At 45.4% G+C, this 18,604-nt stretch overlaps 1 protein-coding gene across 3 annotated transcripts in view; it reads right to left on the bottom strand.

Moving 5' to 3' along the window:
- The window catches only part of ALDH3A2 (aldehyde dehydrogenase 3 family member A2), a 69,802-nt gene extending 62,923 nt beyond the window's left edge, over positions 1-6,879 (bottom strand). For 2 of the 3 annotated variants that reach the window (XM_056556721.1, XM_056556723.1), the window contains exon 1: positions 6,757-6,879. The gene's annotated coding sequence lies outside the window, so the exon portion shown is untranslated. Of the gene's footprint in view, positions 1-6,515; positions 6,697-6,756 lie in introns of those variants that run through there. The other variant, XM_056556722.1, reaches the window with a different exon arrangement.
- Between the last annotated feature and the right edge of the window lie 11,725 nt (positions 6,880-18,604).

Genomic DNA, 18,604 nt, shown 5'->3' with positions numbered 1-18,604 from the left:
ACTCCCAGCATGCCTGAGAATGTTTGGGAGTTGTGGTTTTGCAACATCTGGAGGCACACTGGTTGGGAAACATTGTTTCCTAACTCAGTGTTTCCCAACCCGTGTGCCTCCAGCTGTTGCAAAACTAGAACTATCAGCATGCACTGATGGACTGTGCATGCTGGGAGTTGTGGTTTTGCAACAGCTGGAGGTCCCCCCCCTGTGAATGTACAGGGTACATTCACATGGGCAGGGGCTTACAGTGAGTATCAGGCTGCAAGTTTGCGATGCAGCAAATTTTGCGCGGCAGCTAAAACTCGCTGTAACCCCCCGCCCATGTGACTGTACCCTAAAAACACTACACTACACTACCACAAAATAAAATAAAAGTAAAAAAACACTACATATACACATACCCCTACACAGCCCCCCTCCCCAATAAAAATTAAAGCGTCTGATACGCCACTGTTTCCAAAATGGAGCCTCCAGCTGTTGCAAAACAACAACTCCCAGTATTGCCGGACAGCCGTTGACTGTCCAGGCATGCTGGGAGTTTAGCAACAGCTGGAGGCACCCTGTTTGGGAATCAGTGGCGTAGAATACCCCTATGTCCACCCCTATGCAAATCCCTAATTCAGGCCTCAAATGCGCATGGCGCTCTCACTTTGGAGCCCTGTCGTATTTCAAGGCAACAGTTTAGGGCCACATATGGGGTATCGCCGTACTCGGGAGAAATTGCCTAACAAATTTTGGGGGGCTTTTTCTCCTTTCACCCCTTATGAAAAGGTGAAGTTGGGGTCTACACCAGCATGTTAGTGTAAAAGAAAGATTTTTTTACACTAACATGCTGGTGTTGCCCCATACTTTTCATTTTGACAAGAGGTAAAAGGGAAAAACGCCCCCCAAAATTTGTAATGCAATTTCTCCCGACTACGGAGATACCCCATATGTGGGCGCAAAGTGCTCTGGGGGCGCACAACAAGGCCCAGAAGGGAGAGTGCGCCATGTACATTTGAGGTGATTTGCACAGGGGTGGCTGATTGTTACAGCGGTTTTGACAAACGCAAAAAAAACAAAACCCCACACGTGACCCCATTTCGGAAACTACACCCCTCACGGAATGTAATGAGGGGTGCAGTGAGAATTTACACCCCACTGGTGTCTGACAGATCTTTGGAACAGTGGGCTGTGCAAATAAAAAATTTTGTACAGCCCACTGTTCCAAAGATCTGACAGACACCAGTGGGGGGGTAAATGCTCACTGTACCCCTTGTTACGTTCCTCAAGGGGTCTAGTTTCCAAAATGGTATGCCATGTGGGGGTTATTTTGCTGTCCTGGCACCATAGGGGCTTCCTAAATGCGACATGCCCCCCGAGCAAAATTTGCTCTCAAAAAGCCAAATATGACTCCTTCTCTTCTTAGCATTGTAGTTCGCCCGTAGTGCGCTTCAGGTCAACTTATGGGGTACCTCCATACTCAGAAGAGATGGGGTTACAAATTTTGGGGGGTATTTTCTGCTATTAACCCTTGCAAAAATGTGAAATTTGGGGGGGGAAACACATTTTAGTGAAAAATTTTTTTTTTTTTACGTATGCAAAAGTCGTGAAACCCCTGTGGGGTATTAAGGCTCACTTTATTCCTTGTTACGTTCCTCAAGGGGTCTAGTTTCCAAAATGGTATGCCATGTGGGTATTTTTTGCTGTCCTGGCACCATAGGGGCTTCCTAAATGCGACATGCCCCCGAGCAAAATTTGCTCTCAAAAAGCCAAATATGACTCCTTCTCTTCTGAGCATTGTAATTCGCCCGTAGTGCACTTCAGGTCAACTTATGGGGTACCTCCATACTCAGAAGAGATGGGGTTACAAATTTTGGGGGGTATTTTCTGCTATTAACCCTTGAATAAATGTGAAATTTGGGGGGGAAACACATTTTAGTGACATTTAAAAAAAAAAAATTTACATATGCAAAAGTCGTTAAACACCTGTGGGGTATCAAGGCTCACTTTATTCCTTGTTATGTTCCTCAAGGGGTCTAGTTTCCAAAATGGTATGCCATGTGGGTATTTTTTCCTGTTCAGGCACCATAGGGGCTTCCTAAATGCAACATGCCCCCCAAAAATCATTTCAGAAAAACGTACTCTCCAAAATCCCCTTGTCGCTCCGTCCCTTCTGAGCCCTCTACTGCGCCCGCCGAACAATTTACATAGACATATGAGGTATGTACATACTCGAGAGAAATTGGGCTACAAATATAAGTATACATTTTCTCCTTTTACCCCTTGTAAAAATTCAAAAATTGGGTCTACAAGAACATGCAAGTGTCAGGGGTGTGGAAATTTTATAAAAAACTACTTGTCCACGGGACTAAAATGGAGCAAAATCTACTTGTCCCTCATGACGATCCACTTGTCCGGCCAATTTTCGCTTTTACGCTCTCGTTTTTTCCTCCTCGCCCTATAATAGCCATGACTACCTAATATAATGACACCTTTTAATTTTTCAATAACATTCTCTGAACCAAAAAATATATATATATATATATATATATATATATTAAGGGAAGTGAAATTGAAATAGTAAAAGATAATTTTGCAGATTTGGCGTTTTTTCTTTTCTGCGCCATTTACCTTGTGGTTGAGGTAACATGTTAGTTTTATACTTTAGGCGCCTGATTACAGCGATACCAGATTTGTATCGTTTACGTCATGTTTTACTAATTCTGAACTTTTTCAAAATTTTTTTAATTGCCATTTTTTAACCCCTGTAGCTTTATTTTTTTTCCGTATACCAGGCTGTATGAGGGCTCATGTTTTGCGCCATAATCTGTTTTTTGTATCGGTACCATTTTGGCATTGATCTGATTTTTTAATCGCTTTTTAACTTTTTTTTCTGGGATATTATAAAAATTGCAAATCTGTGGTTTGGTATTTTTTTTACATTTACCGTACGGGATACATAATGTTATCTTTTAATAGGTTGATTTGAACTTTTAACATGGAAGGGGTTAATGCAGCGGTCTTCAAACTGTGGCCCTCCAGATGTTGCAAAACTACAACTCCCAGCATGCCCGGACAGCCAACGGCTGTCCTGGCATGCTGGGAATTGTAGTTTGTAACATCTGGAGGGGCACAGTTTGAAGACCACTGGGTGTCTTTCAAACTTTTATTAAAAGTTATTTTTTTTCTTTTACACTTTATTAGACTTATGAGGAATCATTAGATTCCTCAGACAGATGAATAGATTCTATTGAACTCTATTAATCTGTGAGCTCTGTGATCCATTGATAGAGCCTGGTCCAGCCAGGATCTATCAATGACAGAGCCGGGACAGGAGGAAGCAGAGGTAAGTCCTCCGGCTACCTCCATAGTGGATCGCCCCCCTGCGATCGCGCTGTGGGGTGGGTGATCCACCCCCCTAGCCCACCAGGGAGCATTCACATGTCCCTTTAGACCAGTGGTTCTCAACCTTTTCGGCGACCGTACCCCCAAGGATTAATGGATGTCCACGGGTACCCCCTCACGCGGAACTTGCGAGCGAGGGGTACCCGCAGACAAAAGGCGTGTTCTTACCTTTATACTAATGCATCCCATCTCCATCTTAATCCCCTTGTGCTATTATTCCCCCTCCATCTTACTCCCCCTGTCCCACAATTCCCACCTCCCTCTGATTCCCTTTTACCATTATTCCCCCTCCATCTTTATCCCCTTGTGCCATTATTATCCAATATGGAACAAGGGGATTAAGATGGAGGAGGGGGGAATAATGATACAGGAGGATTAATATGGAGGGGGGGGGGGGGGGGTTGATAATTCCCCCCTCCCTCTGATCCCCTTTTGCCATATCGGATAATAATAGCACAAGGGGATTAAGATGGAGGGGGGGGGGGGAATAATCAACCCCCCCTCCTCCATATTAATCCCCTTGTGTCATTATTCCCCCCTCCCTCTGATCCCCTTTTGCCATATCGGATAATAATAGCACAAGGGGATTAAGATGGAGGGGGGGGGGATAATCAACCCCCCCCCTCCTCCATATTAATCCCCTTGTGTCATTATTCCCCCCTCCCTCTGATCCCCTTTTGTCATTTTCCCCCCTCCATATTAATCCCCTTGTGCCATTATTATCGGACATGGCAAAAGGGGGATCAGAGGAAGGGGGGAATGGTGCAAGGGGATTAAGATGGAAGGGGAGAGGGGAGTAATAAAGCACAAGACATAAAATTTCAATGCCTTGTGCTTTATTACTCCCCCCCCCCCCTCCGCCATTATCCCTCTCCCCCTCCATCTTAATGCCTTGTGCTCCGTCCCATACAGTTGTTTACCTGGCGTCCTGTGGTCCCGTTGCCTGCTGCTTCACGGGATGTTCCACAGGGCCGCACTGACGTGTGACGTCCCCCTTCGCTGTGCGGCAACTCCGCGCAACGTCGGGGGAGGCCACACGTCTCCCTGGCAACCACGCAGCTCACTTACAGTAGCCCCGGCCGCATCTCTGGCCGCGCTACTGTACAGTGAGCTGCCGCGGCTATGCGCTGACAAATACTGGCCAATGCATGGCCGGTATTTGTCAGCGTTTTCGCGTACCCCAGGTTGAGAACCCAGGCTTTAGACGCCGCTGTCAGCTTTGACAGCGGCGATCTAAAGGGTTAATAGCCAGCCGCGGCGATCGCCGCATGCTGGCTATTAGCGGCGGCCCCCAGCTACTGAGAACAGCCGGGGGCTGCAGAGTATGGAGCGGGCACGAGTCCGGAGCCCGCTCCATACATACTGCAGAGCGCCGCAAGCATCTCCCCGTGCAGACGCGCCTCCTCCCCTCAGCTCTCCGAAGCTACAGCTGGGGGGAGTGAAGCCAGAGGACGCAGGTCTGCACGGGTAGAAGTAAGCCCCCCCCCCGCACGTCTGCAGAGCAGGGGAGAGAGAGACATGCACAGCTTCTCTTCTCCTCTGCTCTTCTTCGGATCTGCAGTCTGTATGGAGCGGGCTCCCGACTCCATACAGACTGCAGATCCGCCGCACTTGTCAGGTCAGGCCCTGCTTGCCCGAAGCCGGGCTAAGGGCCGGACAAATTCACCTGCCCGGCGCTCAAAACTGCTAGTCCGGGGCGTCGGGCGATAGAAATTCCACATCCCTGAGTGTAAAAAATTAAGATTGTGAATTTTCTCCTTCACTTTGCTGCTATTCCTGTGAAACACCTAAAGGGTTAAAACGCTGACTGAATGTCATTTTGAATACTTTGGGGGGTGCAGTTTTTATAATGGGGTCATTTGTGGGGTATTTCTAATATGAAGACCCTTCAAATCCACTTCAAACCTGAACTGGTCCCTGAAAAATTCAGATTTTGGAAATTTTGTGAAAAATTGGTAAATTGCTGCTGAACTTTGAAGCCCTCTGATGTCTTCCAAAAGTAAAAACTCGAAAATTTTATGATGCAAATATAAAGTAGACATATTGTATATGTAAATAAAGAAAAAAATTATTTGGAATATCCATTTTCCTTACAAGCAGAGAGCTTCAAAGTTAGAAAAATGCAAAGTTTTCAATTTTTTCATCAAATTTTGGAATTTTTCGCCAAGAAATGATGCAAGTATCGACAAAATTTTACCAATAACATAAAGTAGAATATGTCACGAAAAAACAATCTCGGAATCAGAATGATAGGTGAAAGCGTCTTAGAGTTATTAATGCTTAAAGTGACAGTGGTCAGATGTGCAAAAAACGCTCTGGTCCTAAGGTGTAAAATGGCCTGGTCCTTAAGGGGTTAAAAGATGAGCAGAACAATATGTGATTAGACGCCGCTTATCTCCTATTATAATGGTGCCGCATTTGCGGATGAATTAAAGGAAAACGGTCATCTGTTCATCCCACTAGACCCAATACACTGGGTTATAGTTTGGGTGACCAGGAGACTGATGAGAGGTTAATGGGTTAAATACATACCTGCCCTCCGCTGCGCCAACTGAGTGCCTACGTGACCCGCGACAATGAATATTTAAATTGAGCCAGCAGGCCCGCCTCCAGTGCGCAAATTACTGAAGATGGATGCCAATTTTCAAGCACGTCTGTCAAACTTTTTTGGGGGGGGCAGGGGAGTTAGACAGCCGTCATTTTGACGGGGCACAACAGGGGGCCTCACTATAGTCAATGGGGTCGGTCGGGCACCGCTGGTTTTCAGCAGGAGTAGCGGGAGAAAAAGACAGCACAAGCAGTATTTTTTCTCCAGCTATTATCCCTGGCGGACACAACGTCAGAACGGTAGTGTCAAAGGTGACTTACTGATTAACCCCTCATCGGCCTCCTGTTCACCCACATTATAACCCTGTGTATTGGGTTTAGAGTGGCTGAACTGATGAGCGGTTTCCTTTAAGGCATTTCTCATTTTACTTTACCCCAGTGTTTCCCAACCTGTGGCTCTCTAGCTGTTGCAAAACTACAACTCCCATTGTTCTCAGGCCGGATGGGAGTTGTAGTTATAGGACAAATGGAAATCTACAGGATGGGGAATACTGCTGCACCCCAAACCAGATAATGAAATCCTATACCCTTGTATCCACAGAAAACCCCTTCACTGTTTAGTCGCAGCGCCCCCAGCTGAGCCAGTTCACAGCACAGACAGCAGGTGGTGGCCCTGTCCCTATAACTCCGGGCACACACACTACTGGGAGGTCACACCGGGCTTAGGTTTGTTTTGGTCCAGGCCGCCGGTTACCAGGCAGCGCCAAGGAGGAGGGCAGCTGCCTGAGGGATGCACAGAGGGCACGTCCCCCACATGATGCCACTCACCTGTGTCCGGAGACCTGTCAGCAGCGACGGGAGTGGAAGAACACTGGCACCGACTGAAGTCCGAGCAGACCTTCCCTGCAGCCCCGCCCAGTCTGCGGCCACGTGACTGCGGGCTGGAGGGAGGCTCCGAGAAGCGATGGCTGGGGATGTGGGGACGGCTAATCCTGTAGTGCAAGGTTTCCCAAGCAGGGTGCCTCGGGCTGTTGCAAAACTACAAATCCCAGCATGCCCAGACAGCCAAAGGCTGTCTGGGCATGCTGGGAGTTGTAGTTCTGCAACAGCTGGAGGCACACTAGTTCGGAAACACTGCTGTAGGGGAAAGTTGAACATGGGAGTATTCTGGTAGGAAACACTGCTGTAGGGGAAAGTTGAACATGGGAGTATTCTGGTTACCACAGACCGGTGTGATAATGGCGGGGTGTGTGGTGCAGGGCAGTGTGATAATGGCGGGGTGTGTGGTGCAGGGCAGATGTTGATGGTATTAACCCCTTGTGTTCGTAACGCCAGGGCATGGTTTAGCCTTAACCACCCGAAGGTATACTGATCCTGGGCCAGGCACAGGGACAATGAAGACACCAACGCCAAGTTACAGACAATGGTAGCTTTACTGAGGGTAGACAGTTATTACAGTCTATGCAGTACAGCCGGGGCCCAAGGAGGTGACCAGTGACATAGAGGCCTTGCAGGTTTTGCTGGGACTTGTAGTAGACAGGAGAATTTACTGCAGGGCAGGCTGGGTAGACAGAAGACTGGACTGACGGGACGGTGACTTTAGCTTACTTTGCACTTGACTTGAGGCCTCCAATGTTCTGGACACACACACTAAGACAATTTGACTGCACTGGACATTCAGAAACAAGAGAGAGAGAAGCTAACTCCACCCAGGGTTTATATGGGGAGACTAGCAGGGAGCCCATAGGTCACCTTTGGGGTCAGCTGGTCACTGCTCCCTCCTGGGTAACAATCACATGGTACATTTTATTAAAGATACAACACACAATATAATACACAACATATTTACATGGGGGAAATAACTGCAGGGGCGCCCTGGGGACACAAAGGGACACTGCCTGATAGGACAGTAAAGGTACAGGGAAACACCATCCCCTACTGGGCTACCACACTAGTCTGGTGACACTCAGGAGCTTTCATTCCTTAACCCCTTAAGGACCAGACCAATTTTATTTTTGCATTTTCGTTTTTTCCTCCTCGCCTTCTAAAAATCATAACTCTCTTATATTTCCATCGACAGACCCATATGAGGGCTTGTTTTTTGCGTCACCAATTGTACTTTGTAATTACATCACTTATTTTAACATAAAATGTACGGCGCAACCAAACAAATATTATTTATGTGGGAAAATTGAAAAGAAAACCACAATTTAGCAAATTCTGGAAGATTTTGTTTTCACGCTGTACACTTTCCGGTAAAAATGACATGTTTTCTTTATTCTGTGGGTCAGTACGATGAAAATGTTACTCATGTTATATACTTTTCTATAATTGTACAGCCTAAAAAAATCTCAAACCATTTTAACAAAATTAGTATGTTTGAAATTGCCCTATTTTGACCACCTATAACTATCAGTACCACTTTTGCTTAGGTTTTACTTTTTATAATTTTTTTATACATTTTTTTTTTTTATAAAATGTGAAAAAAAAGCAGCAATTTTAGATTTTTTTTTACATTTATGCTGTTCACCGTATGGGATAATTAACAATACATTTTAATAGTTCAGACTTTTACGCACGCGGCAATACCAAATATGTGTAATAATTATTTTATTTACGCTTTTTTGGGGGTAAAATGGGAAAAACTGACGTTTTATAGCAATAACAGGGGACTATTTATAGCAATCATTTGATTGCTAATACTGTTCAGTGCTATGCATAGGACACAGCACTGATCAGTATTATCGGTCATCTTCTGCTCTGGTCTGCTCCATCTCAGACCAGAGCAGAAGACCCCAGGAGACAGCCGGAGGCGGGTGAAGGGACCTCCGGCCGCCACGCTGGATGATCAGATCCCCACGGCAGCACTGAGGGCGACACGATCATCCATTCAAAGTACCGCACTGGCGCAGATGCCGTGATCTGTATTTATCACAGCATCTGAGGGGGTAAGTGGCGGACATCCGCGCGATCGCGGATGTCCACCATAACCGGCGGGTCCCTGGCTGCTGATAGCAGCCGGGACCTGCCGCGCATGACACAAACACCGGTACGGAGCTCGCGGTCGTAGCAGCGCGTAAATATACATCATGGTGCGTTAAGTACCTCGGCACCATAACGTATATTTACGTCCATTGTCATTAAGGGGTTAAAGACACAGTCATTATAATTTTTTTGATCTGTTTATTTTATTTGTTTGTTCATTTATGTTTGCTTTTTCATGGTTGCATTCTGAAAAAAATTTTTTTTTCATTTTTCCATTGACTTGGCAGTTGAGGGCTTGTTTTCTGTGGGACAAGTTGAAATTTTCAATGGCACCGTTTTGGCTGTCCGGGCATGCTGAGAGTTGTAGTTGTGCAACAGCTGGAGGCACCCTGGTTGGGAAACACTGTCCTAGAGCAACGCTAGCTGAGCTGTGATTGGTTGCTGTCTGAGACAAAAATCAGACATGTTTTTTTGTCTCAGACAAATTGGTAAATCTGGACCACAGTGCAGAGATACAATGTACAGTGACCCCCCGACTTACGATGGCCCCAACATACGATCATTTCAACATACGATGGCCTCTCAGAGGCCATCGCATGTTGAAGGCAGCATCAACATACGATGCTTTTGTATGTCGGGGCCATCACATAAACGGCTATCCGGCAGCGCAGACTGCTTCAGCTGCCACCGGATAGCCGTTTACGGTGATCCGCTGACGATCACTTACCTGTCCTCGGGGCTCCGGCGCGTCCTCTTCAGGATCCCTGCGTAGCGACGTGATGGCGGCGACAGAGAGCGAGGATGCCGGGGAAGCAGAGGCCTTGCCGGAGCGTCGGGGACACCCCGGGGACGCGGCGACAGCGATGGAAGGCGACATCCAGGGCAGTGGTGATGAGCGGTGATGGTCCGGAGCGGCTGGGACAGGCGAATACAACTTCCTATACCAGTGGTCTTCAACCTGCGGACCCCCAGATGTTGCAAAACTACAACTTCCAGCATGCCTAGACAGCCAATGGCTGTCCGGGCATGCTGGGTGTTGTAGTTTTGCAACATCTGGAGGTCCGAGGGTTGTAGACCACTGTCCTATACTTTACATTGCACGGATCCCTCAACATACGATGGTTTCAACAAATGATGGTCCATTTGGAACGGATTACCATCGTATGTTGAGGGATCACTGTATAGGGGTGCTGTTACTCGCAGTGCTTGCGGCCATGGAAACATGTTGGGTGGTACCAGTACTTACCGCTATGAGCAGAGAATGCAAAACATCTATAAGAGACAGAATTCAAGAAGAAGGATAAAAGCTCCACTTTATTAATCCAGATTAAAAAAAAAAAAGAAGACGAAAATCAGTTAAAGAATGTTCCTATAGAGGCACCATGTGAGCAGACAACCTGCCAGGACCAACATGCAGCGCATGTGCAGAAGCCGCGGATAGGAGCAAGAAAGCAGACAGAGCTTTATGAATACAATACAATAACTGGCGCTCAAGATCTATAATATAAAACAACAATTTAATCATTAAAATTAATTTATTCTAAATAAAATGAAAGATACATAAAAATCTCCACTACTAGCAGGGCACTTACCAGTGTGGGAACGATGCAAATTAATCACAAATCAATACAGTACCATAAGAAAACGATAGAATCTCCTTGTATACAGAAGAGCTGTTAAGGATGTATTATTAAGGGAAGGACTGTGAAGTATTTGTGTGAAGTCTATATAGTGCACCCTCTGCGCACCAACTCCGGTGATTTGCATATATTAAAAATGTTAATGGGTAATGGACGGAGCCACAGATCTGGCAGTGGTAAGTATCATCTTCATCAGTATCACCCGCACTACAGTCCTGTACCAACACGTCAGTTACTCTTACCTAATCCTGATCATGTACATATAATTTATATTTCTCTAGCACCTTTATGTTTGTCAAAAATACCTGTTCACTTGGTTTGAAATCCTCTCAACGAGAGGGGCGTGACTTCACTGTGCATGCCTTAGCTTCTTTACTCAGTCTGCTATCAGCATCTGCCAGCTCACATCTCCCCTAGCATTAGCAAAACTACAACTCCCAGCATTCCCTGGTAGAGAGAACATGCTGGGGGTTGTAGTTTTGTTAATGATAGAAAGCCACAGGTTGGAGACTGCTTTGTTAGGATACAGTGATCCCCAACCTATGGCTTTCCAGCTGTTGAAAAACTATAACCCCCAGCATGTCCTCACTGTCAGGGCATGCTGGGAGTTGTAGTTTTGCTAATGCTTAGGGAGATGTGAGTGGTGCAGGTGAAGAGATAAGCGGGGCAGGCAGAGATGTGAGCGACAATCGCAACAGCAGACATCAGCTGAACAGAAAACGGGTCCGCGCTACTTCTTGCTCCTGCTGCGTCCTCCTGAGCTGTCACTGTGCGCACTGACGGTGACGTCGCATTGAGGACACAGGACACCGCAGGAGCCAGAAGTAATGCGAACCCCGGGAACAGGTAATTATAAAACCGGGGATGGGGGAGGCAATGGGGCAGTGGCAGCGGTCTCTGGCCGGGGCGCGGCGGTGGGGCATTATCGAATTATCGGCAAGGTAATTGCCGATACCGATAACGTCCAAAATCGTGAATATCGGACGACAATATCAGCCAAACCGATAATCGGTCGATCCCAACTTTAACTTATGAATTTGATTCCGAGTTTTTTCGTGACATATTCTATGCTAGTGGTATATTTTTGTCGGAAATTTCTAAATCAGAATTTTTCAGGGACCAGTTCAGTTTTGAAGTGAATTTGAGGGTCTTTGTGTTAGAAATCCCCCACAAATGATCCAATTATGAAAACTGCTCCCCTCAAAGTATTCAAAATGGCAAGGCTTGAGAAAGGGAGAGTCCATCTCCTGAAACGTCGCCTGATGGTTGGCGCTCGTATACACTGAACGGCACGACTTCCATCCTGTTGGAGATGCCACTGATCATGTCCAGAAACAGGAAACCTCGGTGAAGGCAGATAAATTCTACTAGTGCCTGATCAATTTTCTACTACTTTGTCACTGGGTGATTATCCTTTATTTTTGTCCATGCATACCTGTTTGTTATACAGTTGAAGACTTGTTTTGGATAAACAATTGGATATATGCAATCCCCGTTTGGTGTGCTTTCATTGTTACATACTATTGTTGCATTTAGGAAGCCCCCATGGTGCCAGAACAGCAAAAAAAAACATATGACACACTATTTGGAAAATGACACCCCCTCAAAGAACGTAACAAGGGGTACAGTGAGCCTTAACACCCTATAGGCCATTGATGAACTTTCATTAATTTGAGACATAAAAATGAAAAATTAGATTTTATTGACTAAAATGCTGGTGTTACCCCAAATTTTTCATTTTCGCAAGGGGTAATAGGAGAAAATGTCCCCTAAAATTTGTAACCCCATTTCTCTCAAGGAAGGAAATACCTCATATATGGATGTAAAGTGCTCTGTGGGTTCAGAAGGGAAGGAGCGACAATGGGATTTTGGAGAGCGAATTTAGCTGAAATGGTTTTTGGGGGGCATATGGCATTTAGGAAGCCCCAATGGTGCCAGAACAGAAAAAAAAACACCTGGTACACTATTTGGGAAACTACACCCCTCAAGGAACGTAACAAGGGGTACAGTGAGCCTTTACACCACACAGGTGTTTGACAAATTCGACGTGAATTTAAAAATTAGATTTTTTTTCACTAAAATGCTGGTGTTACCCCAAAGTTTTCATTTTCACAAGGGGTATTAGGAGAAATACTGTTCTGGCACCATTGGGGCTTCCTAAATGCCATATGCCCCTCCCCCCAAAAAAAAGAAAAATTGTAACACCATTTCTTCTGAGTACGGAAATACCTCATCTGTGGATGTAAAGTGCTCTGCGGGGGCACTACAGGGCTCAGAAGAGAAGGAGCTCCATTGGGCTTTTGGAGAGAGAATTTGATTGGAATGGAAGTCAGGGGCCATGTGCATTTACAAAGCCCCAGTGCTGCCAGAACAGTGGACCCCATTTAGGAAACTACACCCCTGACGGAATGTAATAAGGGGTGCAATGAGGGGTGATTTACACCCCATTTTCACGGACCACTGTTCAAAAAAATCTGTTAAACACCCGTGGGGTGTAAATGCTCACTGCACTGTTTTGCGCCCGCAGGGCACTTTACATCCACATATGGGATATTCCCTTATTCAGAAGAAATGGGCTTACAAATTTTTTTTTTTTTTTTTTTCCTATTACCCCTTGTGAAAATGAACAATTTGGGGTAACACCAGCATTTTAATAAAAAAATTAAATTTTCAAGTCCAATTTTAACGAAAATTTGTCAAACACCTGTGGGATGTTAAGGCTCACTTTACCCCTAGTTACATTCCGTGAGGGGTACAGTTTCAAAGATATGGTCACATGTTGTCAGAACCGCTGTAACTATTAGCCACCCCTGTGCAAATCACCAATTTGGCCTCAAATGTACATAGTGCACTCTCACTCCTGAGCCCTGTTGTGCGCCCGCAGATTGCTTCACGTCCACATATGGGGTATTTCCGTACTCAGGAGAAATTGGGTTACAAATTTTGGGGGTCTTTTTTTCCTTTTACCCTTTTGTGAAAATGAGAAGTATGGGGCAACACCAGCATGTTAGTGTAAAAAATTAAAATTTCTTACGCTAACATACTGGTTTAGACCCCAACTTTATAAGGGGTAAAAGGAGAAAAAGCCCCCCCAAATATGTAACGCAATATCTCCCTAATACGGAAATACCCCATATGTGGCCCTAAACTGTTGCTTTGAAATACAACAGGGAGAGCGCATTGTGCATTTGAGGCCTAAATAAGGGATTTGCATAGGGGTGGGCCCGGATGCAAGAGTTACAATTGCCTCCACCAAAAAAAAACTCTGGCAGTGTTTCCCAAACAGTCATTGGCTGTCCGGCAATACTGGGAGTCGATGTTTTGCAACAGCTGGAGGCTCAGTTTTGGAAACTGAAACGTGCCGAGATGTTTAAAATTTTTATGGGGGGGGGGGGGGGGTTTATTATGTAAGGGTGTGTATATTTTACTCTTTTTTTTGTGTCAGTTCAGTGTAGTGTAGTGTTTTTAGGGTACATTCACATGGGTGGGGGTTCACAGCGAGTTTCCCGCTGGGAGTTTGAGCTGCAGCAGTAATTTTGCCACAACTCAAACATGAAGCGGGTAACTCGCTGTAAACCCCCGCCCGTGTGAATGTACCCTGGTGCAAACCTCCAGCTGTTGCAAAACTACAACTCCCAGCATGCACTGACAGACCGTGAATGCTGGGAGTTGTAGTTATGCGACAGCTGGAGGCACGCTGGTTGGGAAACACCGAGTTAGGTAACAGGCTACCGCAGTGTTTCCACACCAGTGTACCTCCAACGGTTATAAAACTGCAACTCCCATCATCCATGGTCTGTCTGGGAATGCTGAGAGTTTTGCAACAGCTGTAGGCACACTGGTTGCGAAACAATGAATTAGGTAACAAACCCTAACCCAGTGTTTCACAACCAGTGTGCCTTCAGCTGTTGCAAAATTAAAACTCTCAGCATGCACTGACAGCTGAAGAACATGCTGGGAGTTGTAGTTATGCAACAGCTGGAGGCACCACTGCAACTCCCAGCATGCCCTTTGGCTGTCTGTGCATGCTGGCAGTTTCAATGAAAAAGTGTGCTCCAGCTGTTGCATAACTATAACTCCCAGCATGCACAGACAGCCAATGGGAATGCTGGGAGTTGTAACAACTCCCAGCATGCCCTTTTGTGCCTTACCTCCTGCTGCTGCCTGCTGAGGAAATCGCTGCCGCTGGTCCTGGGGCCCCGATCAAGCCACAGATGCAGGGAATCGGGGGCCCGAGGTGCCGGTGTCCACTCCTGGCACCTGCTCTCGCCCTCCAGAATAGGGGTGGAGTGGGTGCGGTTAGTGAAACCCCCAGGAGATCTGATTCGTCAGCCGGTAACAGCCGACGAATCAGGATGATCATGAGCTGGCACCTGAATCGGTCTGAATTGACCTGCGATTTGCAGTGATCAGGACCCCCCCCCAGAGGTTTGCTCGGGGTGCCTGCTGATTTTTTTCAACAGGCATCCCGTGCCGTTCACCGCCCGGTTACAGGCAGTGAACGGAAACGTGCAGGGCATACAGGTCTGCCATGGGTTCTTAAATCACAGAATGCCAGGACATACCTGTACGCCCTGTGTCTGCGATGGGTTAAATGTGAAAGAGGGAAAAGAATGACAAGAGGATTGTTGATATATTAATTTATTGCAAGCTGCTTCTTAGCCTGCGCTGCAACACAGTGCATTGTAGGTGTATAATCAATGATTGCTAATAATAAAAAATTCAGTCAAAAAATTCAGTTATATAAAATAGCTACCACAACATCTAGATGTATATCTGAGTGTACAAAGCAACTCATTTGTTGGTGAGAGCTGAGCCTGCTAGTCATAAATCACACAGGTTCGGTGATCTAGCGTTTTGTGTGAGATCATAGAAAAATGTGAGATGGTTGCTGATTTGCTGAGCTGCTGCACACCTCTCTTCTATATGCATCTTCCATCTAGCAGAAAACTTTACAGTGCACATAGCAGGAAAGAGGAGAGAATAGGGCACTCACAGCCAGCAGTATTTTCTACAGTCTCGATGAAAACTTAGCAGAGCCTAGCCAGCAAAAACTGGAATTCTGTCCCTCCCTCCCTCCTCTTCTCTACTATGTACCTCCAAAGTTTTTGGCGAGATTGTAGAAAACACAGCTGGCTGGCTGTGCCTGCCCTTTTCCGCTGTGTATGCTCTAAAGTTTTCTTCAATATGAAAGTTGCAAATAGGAGAGAGAAGGGTGCGCACTGCTCAGCCATCTCGCAGTTTTCTACTATCTTGCAGAAAACTGTATATTCCTGCCATTTGTTATATCTGAGTGTATTGAGATATATTGTTTGCTATGTATGGTAATACAATCACCATACATTGCATGACAGTACAACATACAGCACAGGTGTCCCTATGCTATACATCATACCACAGGCTATACCAACATTCCTGCACACATTAAAAACCAAAGTCAAACAATAAAGAGAGATCATATGCCAGAAGCTTTATTGAAAGACAAGAAACACACTTCCTGCGGCAGTCCAGGATTAACGTGCTCTCCCTCTTCAAAATGAGACAGCTCCTGGCAAGCCATATAGCATCCTTAATGGTGTTATTACATCGAGCAAAGTCAGTAAAATGACACGTGTATCACATACATATATATGAATAGGAGAAAAAATGTGCTGTTTTTACAGGGGTAGTCCAGTGCTGAAAAACTTATCCCCTTGATAGTGCTGTATATAGCTGACTTGACTTGTATGCAGCCCACGCTAGACTTTTGTTCCTTTGACTTGACTTAAATTGATCCCCGGACTGTAAGGCTTACTGCAAAGCTCTGACTTTCACCTGGGTTGTGGGGGTTAACTGGTAGTAGATGCGTGGTTGCTGGACTAGGCCTCAGGCCTCCTTCAGGATCACCTCACAGACAGACTTCACACTTCACCAAACTGTACCACAGCAAGAGCACTAAGAGAGAGTGAACTGAACTCTGACCTCACTATATATATGGGAGAAATTTAGAGAGATCCCATTGGCCGGATAAGTCACCTGGTTCACCTCTGCATACTTCCCTAACAACACGGTTCATAGCAACAGGATTCCTAAAGTAACCAGCATAGAAAATACCAATAAATTAACCATTATACTGATAATTAGAGAGTCCTGAGAAGTGTGGGCCCAAGACGGACATTGAAGCAGCATCTGACACATAGGATGGGCAGGAGTACAGAAAATGCCTTATTCTGTACTGGGTCACCACAAATACACCAAGTAAACAGGGGTAAAATGTATACTACCTCACACCAACATTGATAAATATCCCCATGGAGGCTTATACCTTTCCTGCAGGACATTTTCAGAAATGCTTGAACATTTGAAATATATGTAATTTTACCTAAAACATCAGTTTAGACCTATTTTTCTTAATGGGACAACCCCTTTAAGACATTTCATAAGGTGCCAGGCCTCCTGGTCTGCCTCAACATCATGAATCCCAGGAAATAGTCTGTATAACACCAAATAGTATGACAGACTCCCACTGGGCACAGAGTTTCTGAGTTCAAGTGTCAGGGCATCCAACAGGCAGTACTGGGCAAAAGATCACTTGTGGCCCCCACCAATACATGGTAGGCAAGATTTTGCTCTGTAGTGTTCTGTGGGTCCCATGCTTGTGTCAGGGGCAGGGCCACATAGTGCACTGAGAGTCCCATGCTCATGTATGGGAAGCAGGCTATGTAACACTCTGAGGGACCCATGCTTGTGGAGGGCTAGCCAGTCCTCTGAGTGGAGGGGGGTGCTATAGTGTTCTCAAGGTTGCCTGTTGCCTAGTGAGATATATAATGGTCACAGGATATAAAGCTTGTTTTCTAGGGGTGGGGTATCTCTGCACCAATCATGAGAGGCGATGCCTGTTGTCCAGAGGGAGGCATACAGACTGGGAAACATATCAGCAGTTGCTGCTGTGGTGCCTTAAGGTGTCCTGGTTCCAGCACGAATTCCCGCAGTAGAGTGCACCCCTTCTCCTCCATCGGTCCCTCACAAAGTGCTTGAAGTCTAACGAGAGAAAAGACAATCAGCAGGATCTTCTGAGATTACCAAGATCTCACGAGATTCTGCCTCCTCATATTAAAATATTCATGCCCCGTTACAGTCACACGTGCCATATTTTTCTGTGTATTTTCTGCAGCTGATTTTGATACCCATTGACTTCAATGGGTAAGAAAATCTGTAGCATCAATTTCACAGTAAAATACGGAACGTTTGACTCTACCCTAAAAGTTAGCGCCCACGTAGCAGATTTTTCAGGAATTCTGATGCAAATTCTTTATCACACTGTTCTCAAAAGGTTGCCAAAAATGCGCCACATGATATACCATAACTGCTTAACAAGAGGATGTTTACCATGACCTCTCATCCCCTAGCTGGGGAACACAGGCCCAGGCTGAAATGTAATAGAGACATAGCAATTCATGGCTGCAGCTTTCTCTGTTCTACCTACAAAGCCATCTTCTTATTTAATCTCCACATGGATGGCAGCCACTTAACCTGGTGGATCAGTTGTCACAGGACCTCTGTTCTGCCAAGGTCTATCACAAATATATAAAAATTAACTGTTATATGTAAAGTAAAATTATATGGTTAAATTAAATTAAATAAATAAATAAATCCACATGGGTAAATCCCCATTTGCTTCAGCACTAAAGTGCTTGTTTTACTTTTTTTGCAGTGGTAACATGACCCAAAAATGACGACTTCAGAAATATGGTGTTACACGTGCTGCATTATTGCCACAGTTATTGGCTGCAGTGGTCACAAGGATGTATGACAAATAAACAGAGTGTATCTCACGTAAAAAGAAATGGGCTCAGCTGTAATCATTTGAATCGGGTGCCACCAAGTTTGTCAATTGTATAACAGATTGGAAAAACAAGAAAAAGTAGACACACTAAAAAAACGGTGCACACAAAAAGGTTCAAAACATAGATATTACAAAAAATAGATATTAGAAATACATAGGCTAGACACACATTTAAAAACACTTAAAATGCCAGTCAAATGTATTTTTTAGCAGAGTGGAAGAAGTT

This window comes from Hyla sarda, chromosome 2 (genome assembly GCF_029499605.1).
Source record: "Hyla sarda isolate aHylSar1 chromosome 2, aHylSar1.hap1, whole genome shotgun sequence".
NCBI classification, from domain to species: Eukaryota; Metazoa; Chordata; class Amphibia; order Anura; family Hylidae; genus Hyla; species Hyla sarda.
The sequence above is the reverse complement of the archived record's forward strand: the minus strand, read 5'-3'. Positions and strand labels throughout refer to the sequence as shown.